Source organism: Oncorhynchus gorbuscha, linkage group LG26 (assembly GCF_021184085.1).
Source record: "Oncorhynchus gorbuscha isolate QuinsamMale2020 ecotype Even-year linkage group LG26, OgorEven_v1.0, whole genome shotgun sequence".
NCBI lineage: Eukaryota > Metazoa > Chordata > Actinopteri > Salmoniformes > Salmonidae > Oncorhynchus > Oncorhynchus gorbuscha.
The window spans coordinates 39,174,440-39,192,542 of NC_060198.1; the positions used below are offsets into that span (position 1 = coordinate 39,174,440).

At 41.5% G+C, this 18,103-nt stretch overlaps 1 protein-coding gene, 1 long non-coding RNA gene and 1 pseudogene across 2 annotated transcripts in view; 1 reads left to right on the forward strand and 2 right to left on the reverse strand.

The window, feature by feature from the left end:
* LOC124016266 (germ cell-specific gene 1-like protein) overlaps positions 1-18,103 on the forward strand; it is a 50,516-nt gene that overhangs the window by 5,785 nt on the left and 26,628 nt on the right. The gene's annotated exons all lie outside the window — the stretch shown is intronic.
* On the reverse strand, positions 10,652-13,493 carry LOC124016268. Its single transcript, XR_006835334.1, has 3 exons — positions 13,373-13,493; positions 13,090-13,208; positions 10,652-10,950 (listed from the first exon to the last, which is right to left on the reverse strand). It is a non-coding gene; the product is annotated as an uncharacterized LOC124016268 (long non-coding RNA).
* LOC124016267 lies at positions 13,875-17,703 on the reverse strand (annotated as a pseudogene).

Here is an 18,103-nt window from a genome sequence, read left to right on the forward strand (position 1 = left end):
CGCACAGCTGAGGCTGGATCTGATGTATCTCTAGAAAAACTGTACAATGAGCAAATTGAGCACACAGAAGAAAACTGAACAAAATGGAATTCAAATAATTGAACCAAAGTTGGTCAATTAGTTGTTTAAAAAACGAAAAATAACCGCTCACCACAGACATCAAACAAGGGAGAGAACAAGGTCCATATTGTGGGGCACTGTTGGCCCAAGCATCTTGAAATGCATTTGTTGTAAGAAATGTGCTATATAAATATAGTTTGATTGATTAATTGATCATGTAGCAAATGTTAGGTTCAGGACTTGGGGGAATGTTTGGTACATGTATTTGTTTTTGGAGAACAGTCTGATACATATGATAAAATAATAATGGCATAGAGAACATCGCTCCATAATATTTGTGTTACAGATTTTACAGTTGTTCTTCAGAGTGTACTTATGGGAAATGTAGGGCTCCCAAGTGGTGCAGCAGTCTAAAGCACTGCATCTCAGTGCTAGAGGTGTCACTACAGACTCTGGTTTGATTCCAGGCTGTATCACAACCGGCTGTGATTGGGAGTCCCATAGGACGGTGCACAATTGGCCCAGTGTCATCCGGGTTAGGGTTTGACGGGGCTGGGGCTAGGCCGTCATTGGGGCTAGGCCGTCATTGGGGCTAGGCCACCATTGGGGCTAGGCCGTCATTGGGGCTAGGCCGCCATTGGGGCTAGGCCCTCATTGGGACTAGGCCCTCATTGGGACTAGGCCGCCATTGGGGCTAGGCCGCCATTGGGGCTAGGCCGCCATTGGGACTAGGCCGCCATTGGGGCTAGGCCGCCATTGGGGCTAGGCCGTCATTGGGGCTAGGCCGTCATTGGGGCTAGGCCGTCATTCGGGCTAGGCCCTCATTGGGGCTAGGCCGTCATTGAGGCTAGGCCGTCATTGGGACTAGGCCGTCATTGGGGCTAGGCCGTCATTGGGGCTAGGCCGTCATTGAGGCTAGGCCGTCATTGAGGCTAGGCCGTCATTGGGGCTAGGCCGTCATTGGGGCTAGGCCGGCCATTGGAGGCTAGGCCATTGGGACTACAGGCCGGGCCATTGAGGCTGAAGCCGTCATTACAGGCTAGGCCGCCATTGGGACTAGTCGCCATTGAGGCTAGGCCGTCATTGAGTGTGTTAGCTGCCATTGGGACTAGGTCAGTCATTGGGGCTAGGCCCTCATTGGGACTAGACCGTCGTGGGGCTAGGCCGTCATTGAAGCTGAGCCCTCATTGGGACTCAGGCCGTCATTGGGGCTAGGCCGTCATTGGGGGCTAGCCGCCATTGTAAATAATCATTTGTTCTTAACTTACTTTTGCCTAGTTAAATAAAGGTTAAATACATTTTTTAAATAAGTAGAGAAATTCTCCCAGACATTAAATAACCCCTTTTTTAACTTGCATGCACACGGCTGACCATGAGCAAGCAGCAATTCCAATGAGGACTGTGCATCATTCTACACCTTTTGCAAGTTGTAAACATAATCAGAACGCAAACAATGAAACACTGTCAATCAAATATATATAAAAGAAATATCAACCAAACACAAATGTTTGTTTCAGCATTATCATTCTAATTATTCTAATCATAATAATCATTCTAATCATCATCATCATCACCGTTATCATCATCGTCATCGATAGCTAGGTAGGTACATACCTGTACCAATTCAACCCACGTGATAATGTCTGTCGAAAAAGTGGGGTTCAGGCCAAGATGCTCGAATGTCAGGATGAAGTCTTAGGAATTGCAAAAAGAGCTCGTGTTCCGCCCTTTTTCACCCCTATGATGATTGCCGGGTAGCCTCCTCGTTGCGGTCCAGTCCTGGCCAACACTGACTGATTGCGCACCAACTGCACCTCGCACCTGCGCTGCCGAAGGGGATGCTGAGCGCACACCGACATCTGCCTTAGCCGAGGCATTCTTCCTTTGGAAGACAAAGGCAAAGGTAAAAGTTGAGAGGTTTTCTTCAAATGTTTCTCAGTATCCACTAAAATAAAATCACAGCAGCCGGAGAGAATGAAGTACAGCGACGCGCAAACCACAGCAAGGGAGAACATGAAGAGAAGTTTATGCAGGAGTCGCGGAACGTCTTGTTGAAGGTGATGAGAACCAGCCATACCTTCTTCCACAAACAAATTGAAGCCATTCTATGAACAACACATCTCTTCTTTCGGTACATCTGGTATTCTTGTAAGCAAAAGCACATAATCATAATTCCATGCCCAAAAACCTGGTGCACCGGCTGTTCCAAGCGAAGTGCCAAATACGCTTGTCATCCCATATTGACACGTTGTTGATCTCTAAACTGATCATCGCAATAAATTGTTCCTTTCTATAATAACAATATTTTGTTGGACATAAATGACGATATAATGTTTCCACACACAGTTAGTATAGTATGTTCTTGCTCATCTGACACTGATATATTAACCATCATCTGGAGATGCTGTGCGCATCTTTCAGTGCTGCTCTACCTTGATTGGAGGGATGGTAGAGAAGGCGGGTTTCACTGCTCAAACTTAAACTGTTGAGCCATGATCCTGTAACATCAGCTTTAGGATAACTTTCTTTCTCAATGTTTACAGTAGACAGGCAATTTGCTTTCCTTCCTCAGGCTATGGTATTATGTTGGTCAGGAGGGAAATACTTGATAAAGAGATTTTTCTTTGCAATTCATATTACAGTTTTTGAGCATATATAGGAACAGCTGACCATGCAGATTTTTGGAGGTTCCTTGCATGACTTAACACGCATTATTGTTTTGCAATGATTGAATATTGTTCTTTGCATCCACAGACAGAAAGCCCTGTACATAGGCATCATGACGTAATAGGAAGCATTGAGTAATACAACCAGGATAATCTCCTGGCAGAGGTATTAAGTTATACAGGGGGAGGGGTTGTGTCTGATTCTGCTTTTTTTCGAGCATCACAGTGAAAATCGTTTTTAAATGAAAGGACAGCCCAATAATGACTGTATTATGGGTCATATGGGTCACTTCTGATACTGTGAATTCTCCTCTGAACAGGAAACTGTGTATTGTAAGCTTACACAGTTTACCAGGAAAATAGTCACTGTACAATCTGACATTGGAGCCAACTCCACTTATGTCCCTTAATTTAATATGATCTGTGTACTCTGGTGGAACCTTTTAAAGGCAATCCATGCTATTATAATCAAATAATGCCATTTCAGATTCAAACTCAGATGTAGTTTACCAGAAATCCAATGCACATCCTTATAAGTGAAAAGCTATGACAAACAATAGACACAAGAGGCTGAAGAGAAGCCTTCACGTGGAGAGAAACCTTCACAAGGAGAGAAACCTTCATGTGGAGAGAAGCCTTCACGTGGAAGCTTCACAACCTTCACGTGGAGAGAAGCCTTCCCTGAAGCCTTCAGGTTGAGAGAAGCCTTCACAATCCTTCAGGTGGAGAAGCCTTCACAAGCCTTCAGGTGGGAAAGCCTTCACAAGCCTTCAAGTGGAGAGAAGCCTTCAAAAGCCTTCAGGTGGAGAGAAGCCTTCAAAAGCCTTCTGGTGGAGAGAAGCCTTCACAAGCCTTCAGGTGGAGAGAAGCCTTAACAAGCCTTCAGGTGGAGAGAAGCCTTCAAAATCCTTCTGGTGGAGAGAAGCCTTCACAAGCCTTCAGGTGGAGAGAAGCCTTAACAAGCCTTCAGGTGGAGAGAAGCCTTCACAAGCCTTCAGGTGGAGAGAAGCCTTCATAAGCCTTCAGGTGGAGAGAAGCCTTATCAAGCCTTCAGGTGGAGAGAAGCCTTAACAAGCATTCAGGTGGAGAGAAGCCTTCACAAGCCTTCAGGTGGAGAGAAGCCTTCACTAGCCTTCAGGTGGAGAGAAGCCTTCACAAGCTTTCGGGTGGAGAGAAGCCTTCACAAGCCTTCAGGCGGAGAGAAGCCTTAACAAGTCTTCAGGTGGAGAGAAGCCTTCACAAGCCTTCAGGTGGAGAGAAGCCTTAACAAGCTTTGCATAAATTAAGGCACCAGGAGATTCATATTGGATCAAATAATATGCTGTGGAAATGTCAGTGAAAATAACCCACTGAGCACAGACTAGTTTTGATTTAAATTAAACAAACATCTAGTTTTGATTTAAATTTGGTAGAGTTGTCAACTAACATGAATTCAACATGAAATCAACCAAAAATGTCACCATGTCTTTGTATTTAGGTTAAAAGTGACTACATTCCCTTACGTTGATGTCTTTATTCAAATCCAATCAGTTTTCCACATTTATTCAACATCACCACATTTAAACAAAGATTTTTTCTAAATGACGTGGAAATAACATTGATTCACCCAGTTTTTGCCCAGTGGGAACACAATAGTTTAAACAAAGCATTTATTGTTGCATTTGAGGCAAGGATCATGTGAGATAGGACAAGTTATTTTATTGTGTTATTTTTTACATTTATTTTTTAATTTAGTTTATTTAGAAAATATTTTCTTAATTGTATTTTCTTAAAACTGAATTGTTGGTTAACGGCTTGTAAGTAAGCATTTCAAAGTAAGGTTGCATTTGGCGCATGTGACAAATAACATTTGATTTAATTTCATTTGAAGAGAGAATTCAAACCGTTTGCTGTGAAAGCATAAGGTATTGCCACCAATGATGTGGCTTCAATACGGGGACCCTGTCTTTCTCTTCCAGACTCACATCTGAAGGTTGGCAAAATAATAGAGGCTTTCATCTACATCTAAATTCATCTAAATGTCCATCACTGTTTTCCTAAAATACACAGCATCAGCTGGATATGTGTGTTCAACATTCACCTTCTGCTACCATTTCTGTCAAGCCGTTTACGCACACAGTATGATGCATACATTCGATAAATCCAACGTATGCATCACACAGAATGCGCTGCAATGCCTCTGCAACGCAATGCTGCAAGGCAAACGCAGCGTCCCACTGGAAATGAATGTACTTCTGGTGTACCAACATGCACTGTCGGTGTAATCGAGGCGTTTCAGTCATGCGGGATACCTGCTGTGCAGTGCAGGGTGACCTGGTTTCTGCATCACATCTGGGATCATTGTTTAATAAGACCCGGTGCATTGTAAATACATAGGGATTAAAGATCACTTTAGAAAGCAGAGACATGTCTACGTGTCTGTATCTCAGATAAATCCCTGTTTGTTCTGGAAAATGACCACATTGGATTATAGGGTGGAGAAATGATGGGTGAAGATGTGAGGATGCTGCTACCCACTACTGAATTCACCTTCCTACGGCTTACATTCCACAGCCTCAGATGCCCCAAGCATCTCTGATCGTGTGTGTGTGTGTGTGTGTGTGTGTGTGTGTGTGTGTGTGTGTGTGTGTGTGTGTGTGTGTGTGTGTGTGTGTGTGTGTGTGTGTGTGTGTGTGTGTGTGTGTGTGTGTGTGTGTGTGTGTGTGTGTGTGTGTGTGTCATGTTTTGTCATATATTGTCATGTCTTGTCCTTGTGCTTCCCTTCTGTTCGTTTCCCCTGCTGGTCTTATTAGGTTCTTTTCCTCTTTCTATCCCTCTCTCCCCCTCCCTCTCTCCCTCTCTCTCTCTCTCTCTCTCTCTCTCTCTCTCTATCGTTCCGTTCCTGCTCCCAGCTGTTCCTCATTCTCCTAACTACCTCATTTACTCTTTCACACCTGTCCCCTATTTTGCCCTCTGATTAGAGTCCCTATTTCTCCCTCTGTTTTCCGCTTCTGTCCTTGTCGGATCATTGTTTGATGTTTGCTGTGCTGTGTTCTTGTTCCGTCGTGTTTTTGCTTTCTTCAGATGCTGCGTGTGAGCAGGTGTCTATGTCAGCTACGGCCTGTGCCTTCCCGAAGCGACCTGCAGTCTGTGGTCGCGTCTCCAGTCGTTCCTCTCTACTGACGAGAGGATTTCAGTTTTCCTGTTTGTATTTTCCTGAGATAATTTCCAGGATTATCGTTTTTGTTAAAGACTGGAATAAAGACTCTGTTTCTGTTAAGTCGCTTTTGGGTCCTCATTCACCAGCATAACAGTGTGTGCGTACATGGTTAGTTCTGTCAGTGAACAGTCATAAACATCCCTTTTTCAGGACCCTGTCTTTCAAAGATCATTCGTAAAAATCCAAATAACTTCACAGATCTTTATTGTAGTGTTTAAACACTGTTTCCTATGCTTGTTCAATGAACCATAAACAATAAATGAATCTGCACCTGTGGAACGGTCGTTAAGACACTAACAGCTTACAGATGGTAGGCAATTAAGGTCACAGTTATGAAAACTTAGGACACTAAAGAGACCTTTCTACTGACTCAGAAAAACACCAAAAGAAAGATGCCCAGGGTCCCTGCTCATCTGCGTGAACGTGCCTTAGGCATGCTGCAAGGAGGCATAATGACTGCAGATGTGGCCAGGGCAATAAATTGCAATGTCCGTACTGTGAGACGGCTAAGACAGTGCTACAGGGAGACAGGACGGACAGCTGTTTATCTCGCAGTGGCAGACCACGTGTAACAACACCTGCACAGGATCGGTACATCCGAACATCACATCTGCGGGACAGGTACAGGATGACAACAACAACTGTCCGAGTTACACCAGGAACGCACAATCCCTTCATCAGTGCTCAGACTGTCCGCAATAGGCTGAGAGAGGCTGGACTGAGGACTTGTAGGCCTGTTGTAAGGCATGTCCTCACCAGACATCATCAGAAACAATGTCGCCTATGGGCACAAACCCACCATCGCTGGACCAGAAAAGATTCACGTTTATCATCTAAGGAATGAACGTTATACCGAGGCATGGACTCTGGAGCAGGATCGATTTGGAGGTGGAGGGTCCATCATGGTCTGGGGCGGTGTGTCACATCATCATCGGACTGAGCTTGTTGTCATTGCAGGCAATCTAACGCTATGCGTTACATGGAGACATCCTCCTCCTTCATGTGGTACCCTTCCTGCAGGCTCATCCTGACATGACCCTCCAGCATGACAATGCCACCAGCCATATTGCTCATTCTGTACGTGATTTCCTGCAAGACAGGAATGTCAGTGTTCTGCCATGGCCAGCAAAGAGCCCGGATCTCAATTCCATTGAGCACGTCTGGGACCTGTTGGATCGGAGGGTGAGGGCTAGGGTCATTCCCCCCAGAAATGTCAGGGAACTTGCAGGTGCCTTGGTGGAAGAGTGTGGTAACATCTCACAGCAATAACTGGCAAATCTGGTGCAGTCCATGAGGAGGAGATGCACTGCAGTACTTAATGCAGCTGATGGCCACACCAGAAACTGACTTTTGATTTTGACCCCCCACCCTTTGTTCAGGGACACATCATTCAATTTCTGTTAGTCACATGTCTGTGGAACTTGTTAAGTTTATGTCTCAGTTGTTGAATCTTGTAATGTTCATACAAATATTAACACATATTAAGTTTGCTGAAAATAAACACTGTTTAGGACTCCGTTTTAAACGCAGAGAGAACGTTTATTTTTTTGCTGAGTTTATGTTATTCTGTACCACTGCAATACTATTGTACACTATTGGACACTCAAATCATGTTAGATGGGTGATAAGAGATATTGTCCACTGTAGGTTTGCTGCTAAGTGGTAAATGTAATCTGTTGAATTGTTAGTCTCAGGAAATAAAGATGGTAACTCACTCAAACTCTGAAGGGAGATACATGTAAGTGTGAAAATATATGTGTGCTATGTCTTACTTCATAACGAAGCAGAGCTGCTTCTCTGTAGTTAACAGGAAGAGATTTTTCTGCAACTGAAATGACAGGTCTTTCTCACAGCTCCAAGGCAAGTCATAATTGGTCTATTGTGAGGTTAAATCAACACTGTTGTAATACTTCTTCCAAATATGTATTTCACGGCTTGTGGTTCTGTTTTAGTTCTTAGTGCTTTGTAAAGGTAAACATTCCTAAACAAACAGCTATAATAATAATAATAATATATGCCATTTAGCAGACGCTTTTATCCAAAGCGACTTACAGTCATGTGTGCATACATTCTACGTATGGGTGGTCCCGGGGATCGAACCCACTACCCTGGCGTTACAAGCGCCATGCTCTACCAACTGAGCTACACAGGACCAGCTATACTCGTAATTGTTAACTGTTTCTATAGAACCCGCGTTTCTTCTCTTCCAACGTGCTGAATCCCAATCCAATTCTCTGAATCCAGCAGATTACCTATAGAGATCTTCTTAAATGTATGCAGAGGCATGTTCACAATAGTACGCTAATGTGGCCCCACATGTGGCATTTTTACCTTGTACGCCTCCCCATCCTGCAATCACAGATAAGACTCTTGACCTCTGAGCTGAGTACTAAGAGATTGTTATGTCATGTTATTTTCAAAAGGTGTATTGCTCTTCAAGGATCTTTGGTCTATACCCAATCATGTCATCTTAAAACGCCCCCAGAAAATGAATTAGTCACCACTGGCCCACAATAATCTTTCCTTATTATCACACAACTGCCCTCAACATGTCCAATGAATATTTAATACAAAATGTTACATTAACTGGAACTAAAAAAGTGGCTGTAATGTACTGTAGTAATAGCAGCTCGTTCAACAAACATTGTCCTTTTATCATCAGTGGGGTACCATTACAATAACTGTATTTTGTCTCTCCAAAAACCAGTCCAAAGGATAAGGTTACTTTCCAAATCCCCCTGGTACAGTAGTAAGTGTAGAGTTATAAGGTCTGAGCACTATACTGCTGTGCTGAAAGGCAATATCCTCTTGATTAGAACTAAAGCCCTTAAACTCACTGTCACTTCCAGATAATACTATTTTAAAGGAGATTACTCTTTACTTCTTGAGTATTCAGAGATTAATACAGGATCCCTATCTATGACTAGATTAAAAACTGTAATCTGATTTGCAAAAAAACATCATGTTTCTTTATCCTATTTTTATTCTGTACAAATCCTGAATTGGGATGATTCAATCAATAACGTCTATCCTCTATTCTGCAGGTGTTATATTTCTTGAGAACAAAAGAACAACATTACGAAGACCCGGACTAGACTGGGTAGCTCTCTACTGAAGACATGACAAGGAGAGGGTGTTTGATATCAATGTAATCTATTATAGAAATGACAATTGTTCAATCAATGAAAAATGCACAAACAAATAAGAGATTATTCACAAATAATTTAACCAAGCAACTAATACAACAGACAACTTTATAAAGAAGAATTATTTCTATCAATAAAACTTTTCCTTTATGTTGGAAATAGTAAGCTACATTTGAAGTGACTCAAACATGGTTGCTTATTTTGGCTTCTCATTGAACGTACCCCTGAATAAATATTTCTCAAAGGCATGGTCAGAGAATGCAAAATACGGTAGACTGAAAGCAGGCTGATAATCAATATGTATTATATATATATACTGTATATATATTCATACAGTACCAGTCAAAAGTTTGGACACCTACTCATTCAAGGGTTTTTCTTTATTTGTATTTTTTTACATTGTAGATTATTAGTGAAGAGATCAAAACGATGAAATAACACATATGGAATCATGTAGTAATCAAAAAAGTGTTAAACAAATCTAATTATATTTTATATTTGAGATTCTTCAAGGTAGCCTTGATGACAGCTTTGCAAACTATTGGCATTCTCTCAACCAGCTTCACCTGGAATGCATTTCCAACAGTTTGAAGGAGTTCCCACATATGCTCAGCACTTGTTGGCAGCTTTTCCTTCACTCTGCAGTCCAACTCATCCCAAACCATCTCAATTGGGTTGAGATTGGGTAATGGTGGAGGCCAGGTCATCTGATGCAGCACTCCATCACTCTCCTTCTTGATCAAATAGCCCTTACACAGGCTGGAGGTGTGTTGGATCATTGTCCTGTTTAAAAACAAATGATAAACCCACTAAGCGCAAACCAGATGGGATGGCATATCGCTGCAGAATGCTGTGGTAGCCATGCTGGCTAAGTGTGCCTTGAATTCTAAATAAATTACTGACAGTGTCACCAGCAAAGCACCCCACACCATCATACCTCCTCCTCCATGCTTCACAGTTGGAACCACACATAGAGAGATCATCCGTACTCTGCGTCGCAAAAAGACATGGCGGTTGGAACAAAAAATCTCACATTTGGACTCATCAGACCAAAGGACAGATTTCCACCGGTCTATTGTCCATTGCTCGTGTTTCGAGCCCCAAGCAAGTCTCTTCTTATTATTGGTGTCCTATAGTAGTGGTTTCTTTGCAGCAATTTGACCATGAAGGCCTAATTCATGCAGTCTCCTCTGAACAGTTGATGTTGAGATGTGTCTTTTACTTGAACTCTGTGAAGCATTTATTTGGACTGCAATTTCTGAGGCTGGTAACTAATGAACTTATCCTCTGCAGCAGAGGTAACTGGGTCTTCCTTTCCTATGGCGGTCCTCATGAGAGCCAGTTTCATCATAGCGCTTGATGGTTTTTGCGACTGTACAACTTTCAAAGTTCTTGTCATTTTCCGGATTGACTGACCTTTATGTCTTCAAGTAATGCTGGACTTCCGTTTCTGTCATCTGTCTGTTTCTGTCAGCAGTCATCAAGGCTACCTTGAAGAATCTAAAATCTAAAATACATTTTGATTTGTTTAACACTTTTTTTGGTTACTACATGATTCCATGTGTGTTATTTCATAGTTTTGATTATCTTCACTATTATTCTACCATGTAGAACATAGTAAAAATAAAGAAAAACCCTTGAATGAATTAGTGTGTCCAAACTTTTGACTAGTACTGTAAATACTGAATACATTTTTTAATGTATTATGTATTTTTATAATTACCATTCATTCCAACCACTATTCATCAAGGATGCAGCTTATTCAGACTATAATAAGATCCTTATAACCAAGAAGTGGGGTTTCCTCAACATATTTCTTAATATAACAACAAGATATATGGGCCTTGAGGTTTTCTTCCACTAGAAAATCCATGGCAGCCTGAATAGAGGAGAGAATGGTTCAAATGTATTAATAAATCACATTAATAATATTGCAATTAAAAAATATTATCAAACATGCAACTATTTTATTGTTACCAAAGACATCATGAGTCATGTATGGAAGCCAATTCCCACCACATACAAAAAAGTCAATACTATCTAAAATGTAGAGATGGTAAATCATACATATATATAAATATATATTACTTTTAACCCTTATTTAACTGGGCAAGTCAGTTAAGAACAAATTCTTATTTACAATGACAGCCTAGGAACACTGGGTTAACTGCCTTGTTCAGGGGCAGAACGACAGATATGTTTCTTGTCAGCTCAGGGATTCGATTCAGCAACCTTTCAGTTACTGGCCCAACGCTCTAACCACTAGGCTACCTGCCGCGCCATGTTTATTTATGTGTAGCATTGTGTGGTGATTTCCATCTGTCAACTTCAATACAAACGGATCAACTGTAGCCTACTGATAACAACCACAGCTGCAGGTAGCCTAGAGAAGCCTAGCACTCTGATTCCCTCTGCAAGGGAAACAAAGCAGTAACATCATGTATTTATAGCCTAAGCTATGTATTTACAACCTAAATTATATATTAAATATAGGCCCATTTATTTGTGTTAAGAGGAAATATGAATGTGATCAAATTGGATTTATATTCTAACTTTGTGCGGCTAAGCTACGTAGACCTTTTTTAATCCAAAATGATTGACTGCAATTAATCAATCAACACAATAGCAATGGTTTGTTGTGTGATTAACTTTTTAATTACAGATGCAAAGTCCTACATGATGCAACCCTGCATAAAGCAAGCTCAGCACTTAGCTCTATTGACCACTCACAGTTGTTGTCTCTGTGTCTGTGTAAAGGACCAGGAGTCCACCCTAGGGCGAGGACTTAATATCTCAACATTTTATAGGACACATCACTGCACGCTATACTCCTCTGTAAACTGGTCATCTCTGTATACCCCGTCGCAAGACCCATTGGTTGATGCTTATTTATAAAAACCCTCTTAGGCCTCACTCCCCCCCTATCTGAAATATCTATTGCAGCCCTCATCCACCACATACAGCACCTGTTCTGCCAGTCACATTCTGTTAAAGGTCCCCAAAGCACACACATCAATGGGTCGCTCCTCTTTTCAGTCCGCTGCAGCTAACTTAGCGACTGGAACGAGCTGCAAAAAACACCCAAACTAGACAGTTTTATCTCCAGCTCTACATTCAAAGACTCAATCATGGACACTTACTGACACTTCGTGTGATGTATTTATTGTTGTCTCTACCTTTTTGCCCTTCGTGCTGTTGTCTGTGCCTAACGATGTTTGTACCATGTTTGTGCTGCTACCATGTTGTGCTGCTGCCATGTTGTGTTGTTGTCATGTTGTGCTGCTACCATGTATTGTCATGTTCCTGTCTTTTTATGTTGTTGTCTTATGTCTCTCTTTATGTAGTGTTGTGGTGTCTCTTTTGTCGTGATGTGTGTTTTGTCCTACATTTAAACAAGTTGGGCCCCATCCCCACAGGAGGCTTTTTGCCTCTTCGTAGGCCGTTCTTGTAAATAATAATTTGTTATTAATTGACTTGCCTAGTAAAAAATAACATTTAAAAAAGTATCTCAAAATGTTGACTTACGTATCTCAAAATTTATAGATAGTACCTAGAAATGTTTAGATAGTATAATCGTTTTCTAAGGTCAAATGCAGACGTTTTTTAAATTCTCAATATCAAATCATTGCTGGTTAACTTGTTTTCAAATAGCAAAGAGCAATTTCTCAAGCTATAATTTTGCTATGACTGTCTGGGAGTGGTTTGAGTAGGGAGGGGAAAACTGAAAACTAGCTGTTATTGGCAGAGTAGTTTGGAACAATATTTAATTGGACTATTTACTAATTTACCACCTGTTCATTTCACCAGGCAGGCCAAAACTCCATCCCACCAAAACAGAATGACATTTCAAACTGTTCTTACACTAAAAGGGTATTATCATAACTTTCACAATTTCACAGATTTATTCAAACCTGTGTGGAAATATATATAAAACACAGTATAACACGTTTTGACTGCACTGGGCCTTTACATTTTTGGGGGGTGGCGGAAATGGGATTCCATAGTCCCGACAGTTTACCTTTGACAGAAGAGCTGCAACACCTTTGCCCCTGAAAGACTCGGGTACATAAGTTGACAGTAGATCCACCTCCTTCTTGCTCGTAAATTTGTAGCGCAGCACCGCGCTATCCTGATGTCCTGTGCCAAGAGAGTAAAATGTTATTTATACGTGTAACATATTATATTCCCCAGTCATGCGTTCCTAACTAGGAATCTTCCCAAGTGGGCCATGCATGAACACCGGCCTCGAGTTACTATAACCCTGGTTGTAAATGGCAATCCCTGCTCTGTTTCACGCTCACCTTCGCGGTCCAGGTTGATAGAAAAGCAGAGGTTGTGTCGGTCATGTTTTACTCTCAAATCGGTGTTAGGGACTCAATACACTAAAGGCAGACATATGAGTATTCAAAACATTTACAGAATGACGTGTGCTGTTCAATGCATAGACGCGAAAATCCATTTTTCGTAAAGCCATATCGATATTCTTGTTCAAGAGTCCGTTCTCGCTCGTGGCTGTGCGCAGTCTTTCCGGATGCAATTCCATTGATGTCCACTAGCCAGCGTAAAATAGTTACTTCATGACTATAATGAGTTGAGATTGTAATTAAATTACCATCCACCTCTGTCACAAAATACAATTATGAGTCTTCAATTCCATCTGTAGGCTACAAAGTGGTCTCTTTACCAATGTTACATATATTATGAAAAGTAAAGACAATGAGACAGAGCTCAAAACAAGGTTTATTTCTAGGTTCTATAGGCCTAATATAAGGTTCCCAATAACACAAACAACAGTTTCCTAATTTCTGCTATATGACAGTTCTACTGAAGCAAGTTGCGTACCTTATGAGATACCCAAGTTATTTTAGTTTCCAAGTAAACATTTTTCCAACATCTTTTTCAGTCACCTGTGTCCATTCAGCATTGAAAACATACAAACATATCAATAATAGTTTTGTCTTCTTCTCTTTTCATTCCGGTCTCAACTGGTCCTGAATATTTGACAGTCATAAGTGCTGGCCCAACACATCATCTTATTCCCAGTTCTATGTGGTGTGTATCCAGAATCAGTGCCAATCCAATGCCATGTTGACTACAGCTCCTCTGAGTCTGCTAAAGCTGCCATATTATTCACTCCTGCAGCATTATTCACTCCTGCAGCCATCACAGCGAAAAATACATTTGGGAAAAGGGATCTGGCATAGATGGCCATCTTGGGAGGGAGTGGGCCATGACCACCACCTCTTCTTGCTGTTCAGAATCTTGAGGATCTCACTGGCAGCCTCTGCTGGTGTGATGCCCATAACCTTCTGTTTGGAGAAGACTGTGAGGAGGCGGGATAAGGTTGAGTTAGAGTAGTCAGACCAACACAACACACAGTTAAGATCATCAACTGAGGCAGCCCAGGTTGCGGCAGATGGGCTTCTTGGTACTCCCCAGGTGGAGGAGATTATGAAGGTGTGGTTGACAGTGCTGACAGAGATGCCATACTCTTGGACCTCAGCCCGCAAACAGTCAAAGAAAGCTTGGACCGCATGCTTAGAGGCAGCATCTGAAACCCAGCAGAAGCCAAATTCAGACCCTGATCTCCCGCTCATACAATTGTTCCATTATTGAGGAACTCATACTGTACATATGAATACCTTCATTCAAACTTCCTCAAACTACATTCAGAAGTAGGCCTACTGTCGGTATGAAAATGACTGAACTCACAAGTGGCACGGAAAGGCATAGCCAGCTTGCCCTGGATGCTGTTGACCAGAATCACATGGCCAGTCCTCGACATCATGGATGGCAGAAGACCTGTGGAAGGGACCAATGTAACACAACTCTCAAACTTCAATTCCTTTAAACTGAGTTAAATTATGCTCTGTTATGATATAGTACCCTTAGCCACTGTGATAGGGCCAAAGTAGTTATTGTCCATAACTAGCTTGTCCATCTTCAGTGATGTGCTCTGTACTGGGGCCTTGACTTTAAAGGCTGCTGTTGAGAATGAGCACATCCACACAGCCATAACACTCCAGCGTCTCTACGATCACATCTGGCATGCTGTTCATGTCACCGAAATCCACCAGCACAAGTTTAGGAGGGAAGGTCTTGGAAAGGGAAAGAGAATTTCACAATAAGGCAGGACCAAATTACTGTAATATACAGTATGGTTATTAATCTTTAGGATATTCATGATCACTTTACAATTTATGCATATTCATATAAATGCTAATAAAATGTAACTTTGTATCAGGCATATAAAGACCATATAATTGCTCTGTTGGGTTTAAGAGTTATGACATACTTACTAATTGAGGGTCTGCAGCGCTAGTCAGGTTATCAGCAAAACCTTCAAGTTTTTCCCAAGTTTTTCCGCAAAGGATGACTCTAGCTCCTCCTCGTGAAACAACTTTGCACATTCTTGCAAAGGTTTGGATTAATACATTTAAAGACAGAATACTGTTTTAGTAACAATGTAATAACAGTTTTCTACGTGCACTTCCTATCTGAGCTTTGTTTTTCAAAATCAAAACAAAGGATTTACCCTTTCCCAGTCCTGTTAAGGCATCTGTTATCACGACCACCTTGTTGCGCACCGTTGCTGTGGACAAGAACTCGAGCACCAGACGTGCAGGAAAATAACCAATGCTGTTACCACCACCACAACAGGCACCAGCAGAATTGCAGCTGGGTCCATACCTGGAAAAGACCAATGGGAATGTCATTTTCAGTAGTGACAGAGTGCCATGTTTTAGTGTTTCATGAGAAAACTTGATAGTTTTGAATTAAAAATACAGGCAGTAAATGTATTGTTCAGAAGTATGCAATGGCATTCTTATAGAAACACACGTCGGTCTACAGTCCATTATTATGATATGATGAAAGCATGTCAAGATGAATCAATAATCAATGGATTGACTAATGGATGAGAAGTGATACATATAATAAGAATTCAATTCAAATTCTATGGTTGATTTATATGATCAAAGTGAGAATATTTAACATTCTCAAAAATGTATTTCATACCAACAGATATTCCAGGTCCATGATTTTGGTATCCAAAAGACCCTGTTAAAGACAACTGTTAAAGGTCCAATGCAGATGTTTTGGTCAAAAATAAGAAAGAAAAAATGCTTCTAGAAAAGGGAAATTTATCAAATAAGAATTTAGCTAGGACAGTCTGGGAGTGATCAGATTTGGAGGAGAAAACTGAAAACTAGCTGTTATTGGCTGAGAGTGTTGGAGCTCTCTATCTTATTGGTCTATTAACTAATTTACCAACTGGTGATGTCACCGGCAGGCCATAACTCCATCCCACCAAAACAGGCTGATTTTTCAGGTGTTTTTTTCAAACAGCTCTTACACTTAAAGGGCATTATCATCATGTTCACAATTTCACAGTATTATTCAAAACTCATAGTGTGGAAATATATATAAAACACAGAAAAATCACATTTTTGAATGCACTGGGCCGGGCGCTTCTTAGTTACGCCATAACTCTGCAATGAAACAGAAGAGACAGATATTGACCATTTACTGTAGTGACAGAGCAAAGTTGCAAGATAGAGCTTATGATCACTCTAATAAATGCTGTCTGGTTGTTTCATCAGAAGGAGCTAAACATACTCCTTGATACATGACCTCAAATTATCACAAAGGGCAAAGTGAAACCCATCTTCAGTTAGGACAGTGTCAATGTGAAGCATACCGAATATGTCCAGACAGTCAGGTGACTCAACATTTCAGTTTATTCATACAGTATAAGATACAGTCACTTTACAGTAACTTTCTTTTCCTCAGATTAATATATCTTTGCAATAACCACCTACGACAATCCCAGTTTGTCCCATTACAGTTTAAGTGTGATTGGTCCACAGTATTTGTTCTACTGGGTGTTTTAATAGCACTTAAGCCACAGTTTACCATGTACTGTACAGTGTGTGTCTGTCAGGGAGGCTCCAAATATATCCTGACCTAAAAATACTATAGCAACGTTATTTTCAAAGCTGTACGGTAACATCAGCACAACTCAAAGATAAACTTAATAGATCCAAGAATAACATGAATGAAACAAATGTGATAAGACAAAAAAAAATAAAGACCGTAATCATAGATGTTATCCTGCCATCCCTACAAAAACTACAATGAAATCAGAACATGGAACTATACAGTTATAGTAACAAGTTTCCCTGTGTCATAACACAAAACGTGCAAATACTGTCCTGGCTGTGTGTCATTGGCTGACAGTCTCCATTTCACACCTATAGTATGTATGGTTTGATATCATTCACACAACTGCCACTTACGGTTTGGGGTGGCTAGACCTCTGGTGGAAAAATTGTCTGCTAGTATTCCTGGCTAGGTCTTCTCATTTGGGGCAATGTTCCCAGCCTCAGCCCACACAGATTGTAGCTCTGACCAGCAGTCCCCGTCCCCCCAGCAATACTTTGGGATTTGAGCTCTTTTAATAGCGCACAGCTGAGTCAGTCATTTTCCATGCATGTTGTATACATGTTATGTTTAGCATGGCAAGGCAGCTCACACCTCCAGGAGGCAGAGGTCGTGGGGGAGATGGTGTCCCATTGCTAAGGCCTTGCTCTATTTAGCTCTGCTTTCATTTAGTGCACCACAAAGGATATGGCATAGAAAACAAACTGAATCACACACACTCACACAGACGTACCAGTGAGCATGCATAGCCTACACACACACACAGACAAAGACAGACACATACACACAAAGGGCGGGCTTACCGAATGGGTACACAGGGCACGTGCCATGGGGCCCCGACCTCCAGGACTCCAACCCCTCCCCTTCCCCCAAAAGAAAGGTTAATATTATTATTTTATTTTGGGGCGTTGAGAGCAGCCTGGAGGTCAGGCCCCCCAGATAGTATATTATGAACACATTGGTTGAGGGCCCCCCAGATAGCGCATTAACATGTCATTAGTCATGGTAAAATATATAGAATAGTAAAAAAATTTTTTACAAAAAAAAGCTTTAAAACGGCACACATCGGCCCAGATGTGCAGTCCAGCCCT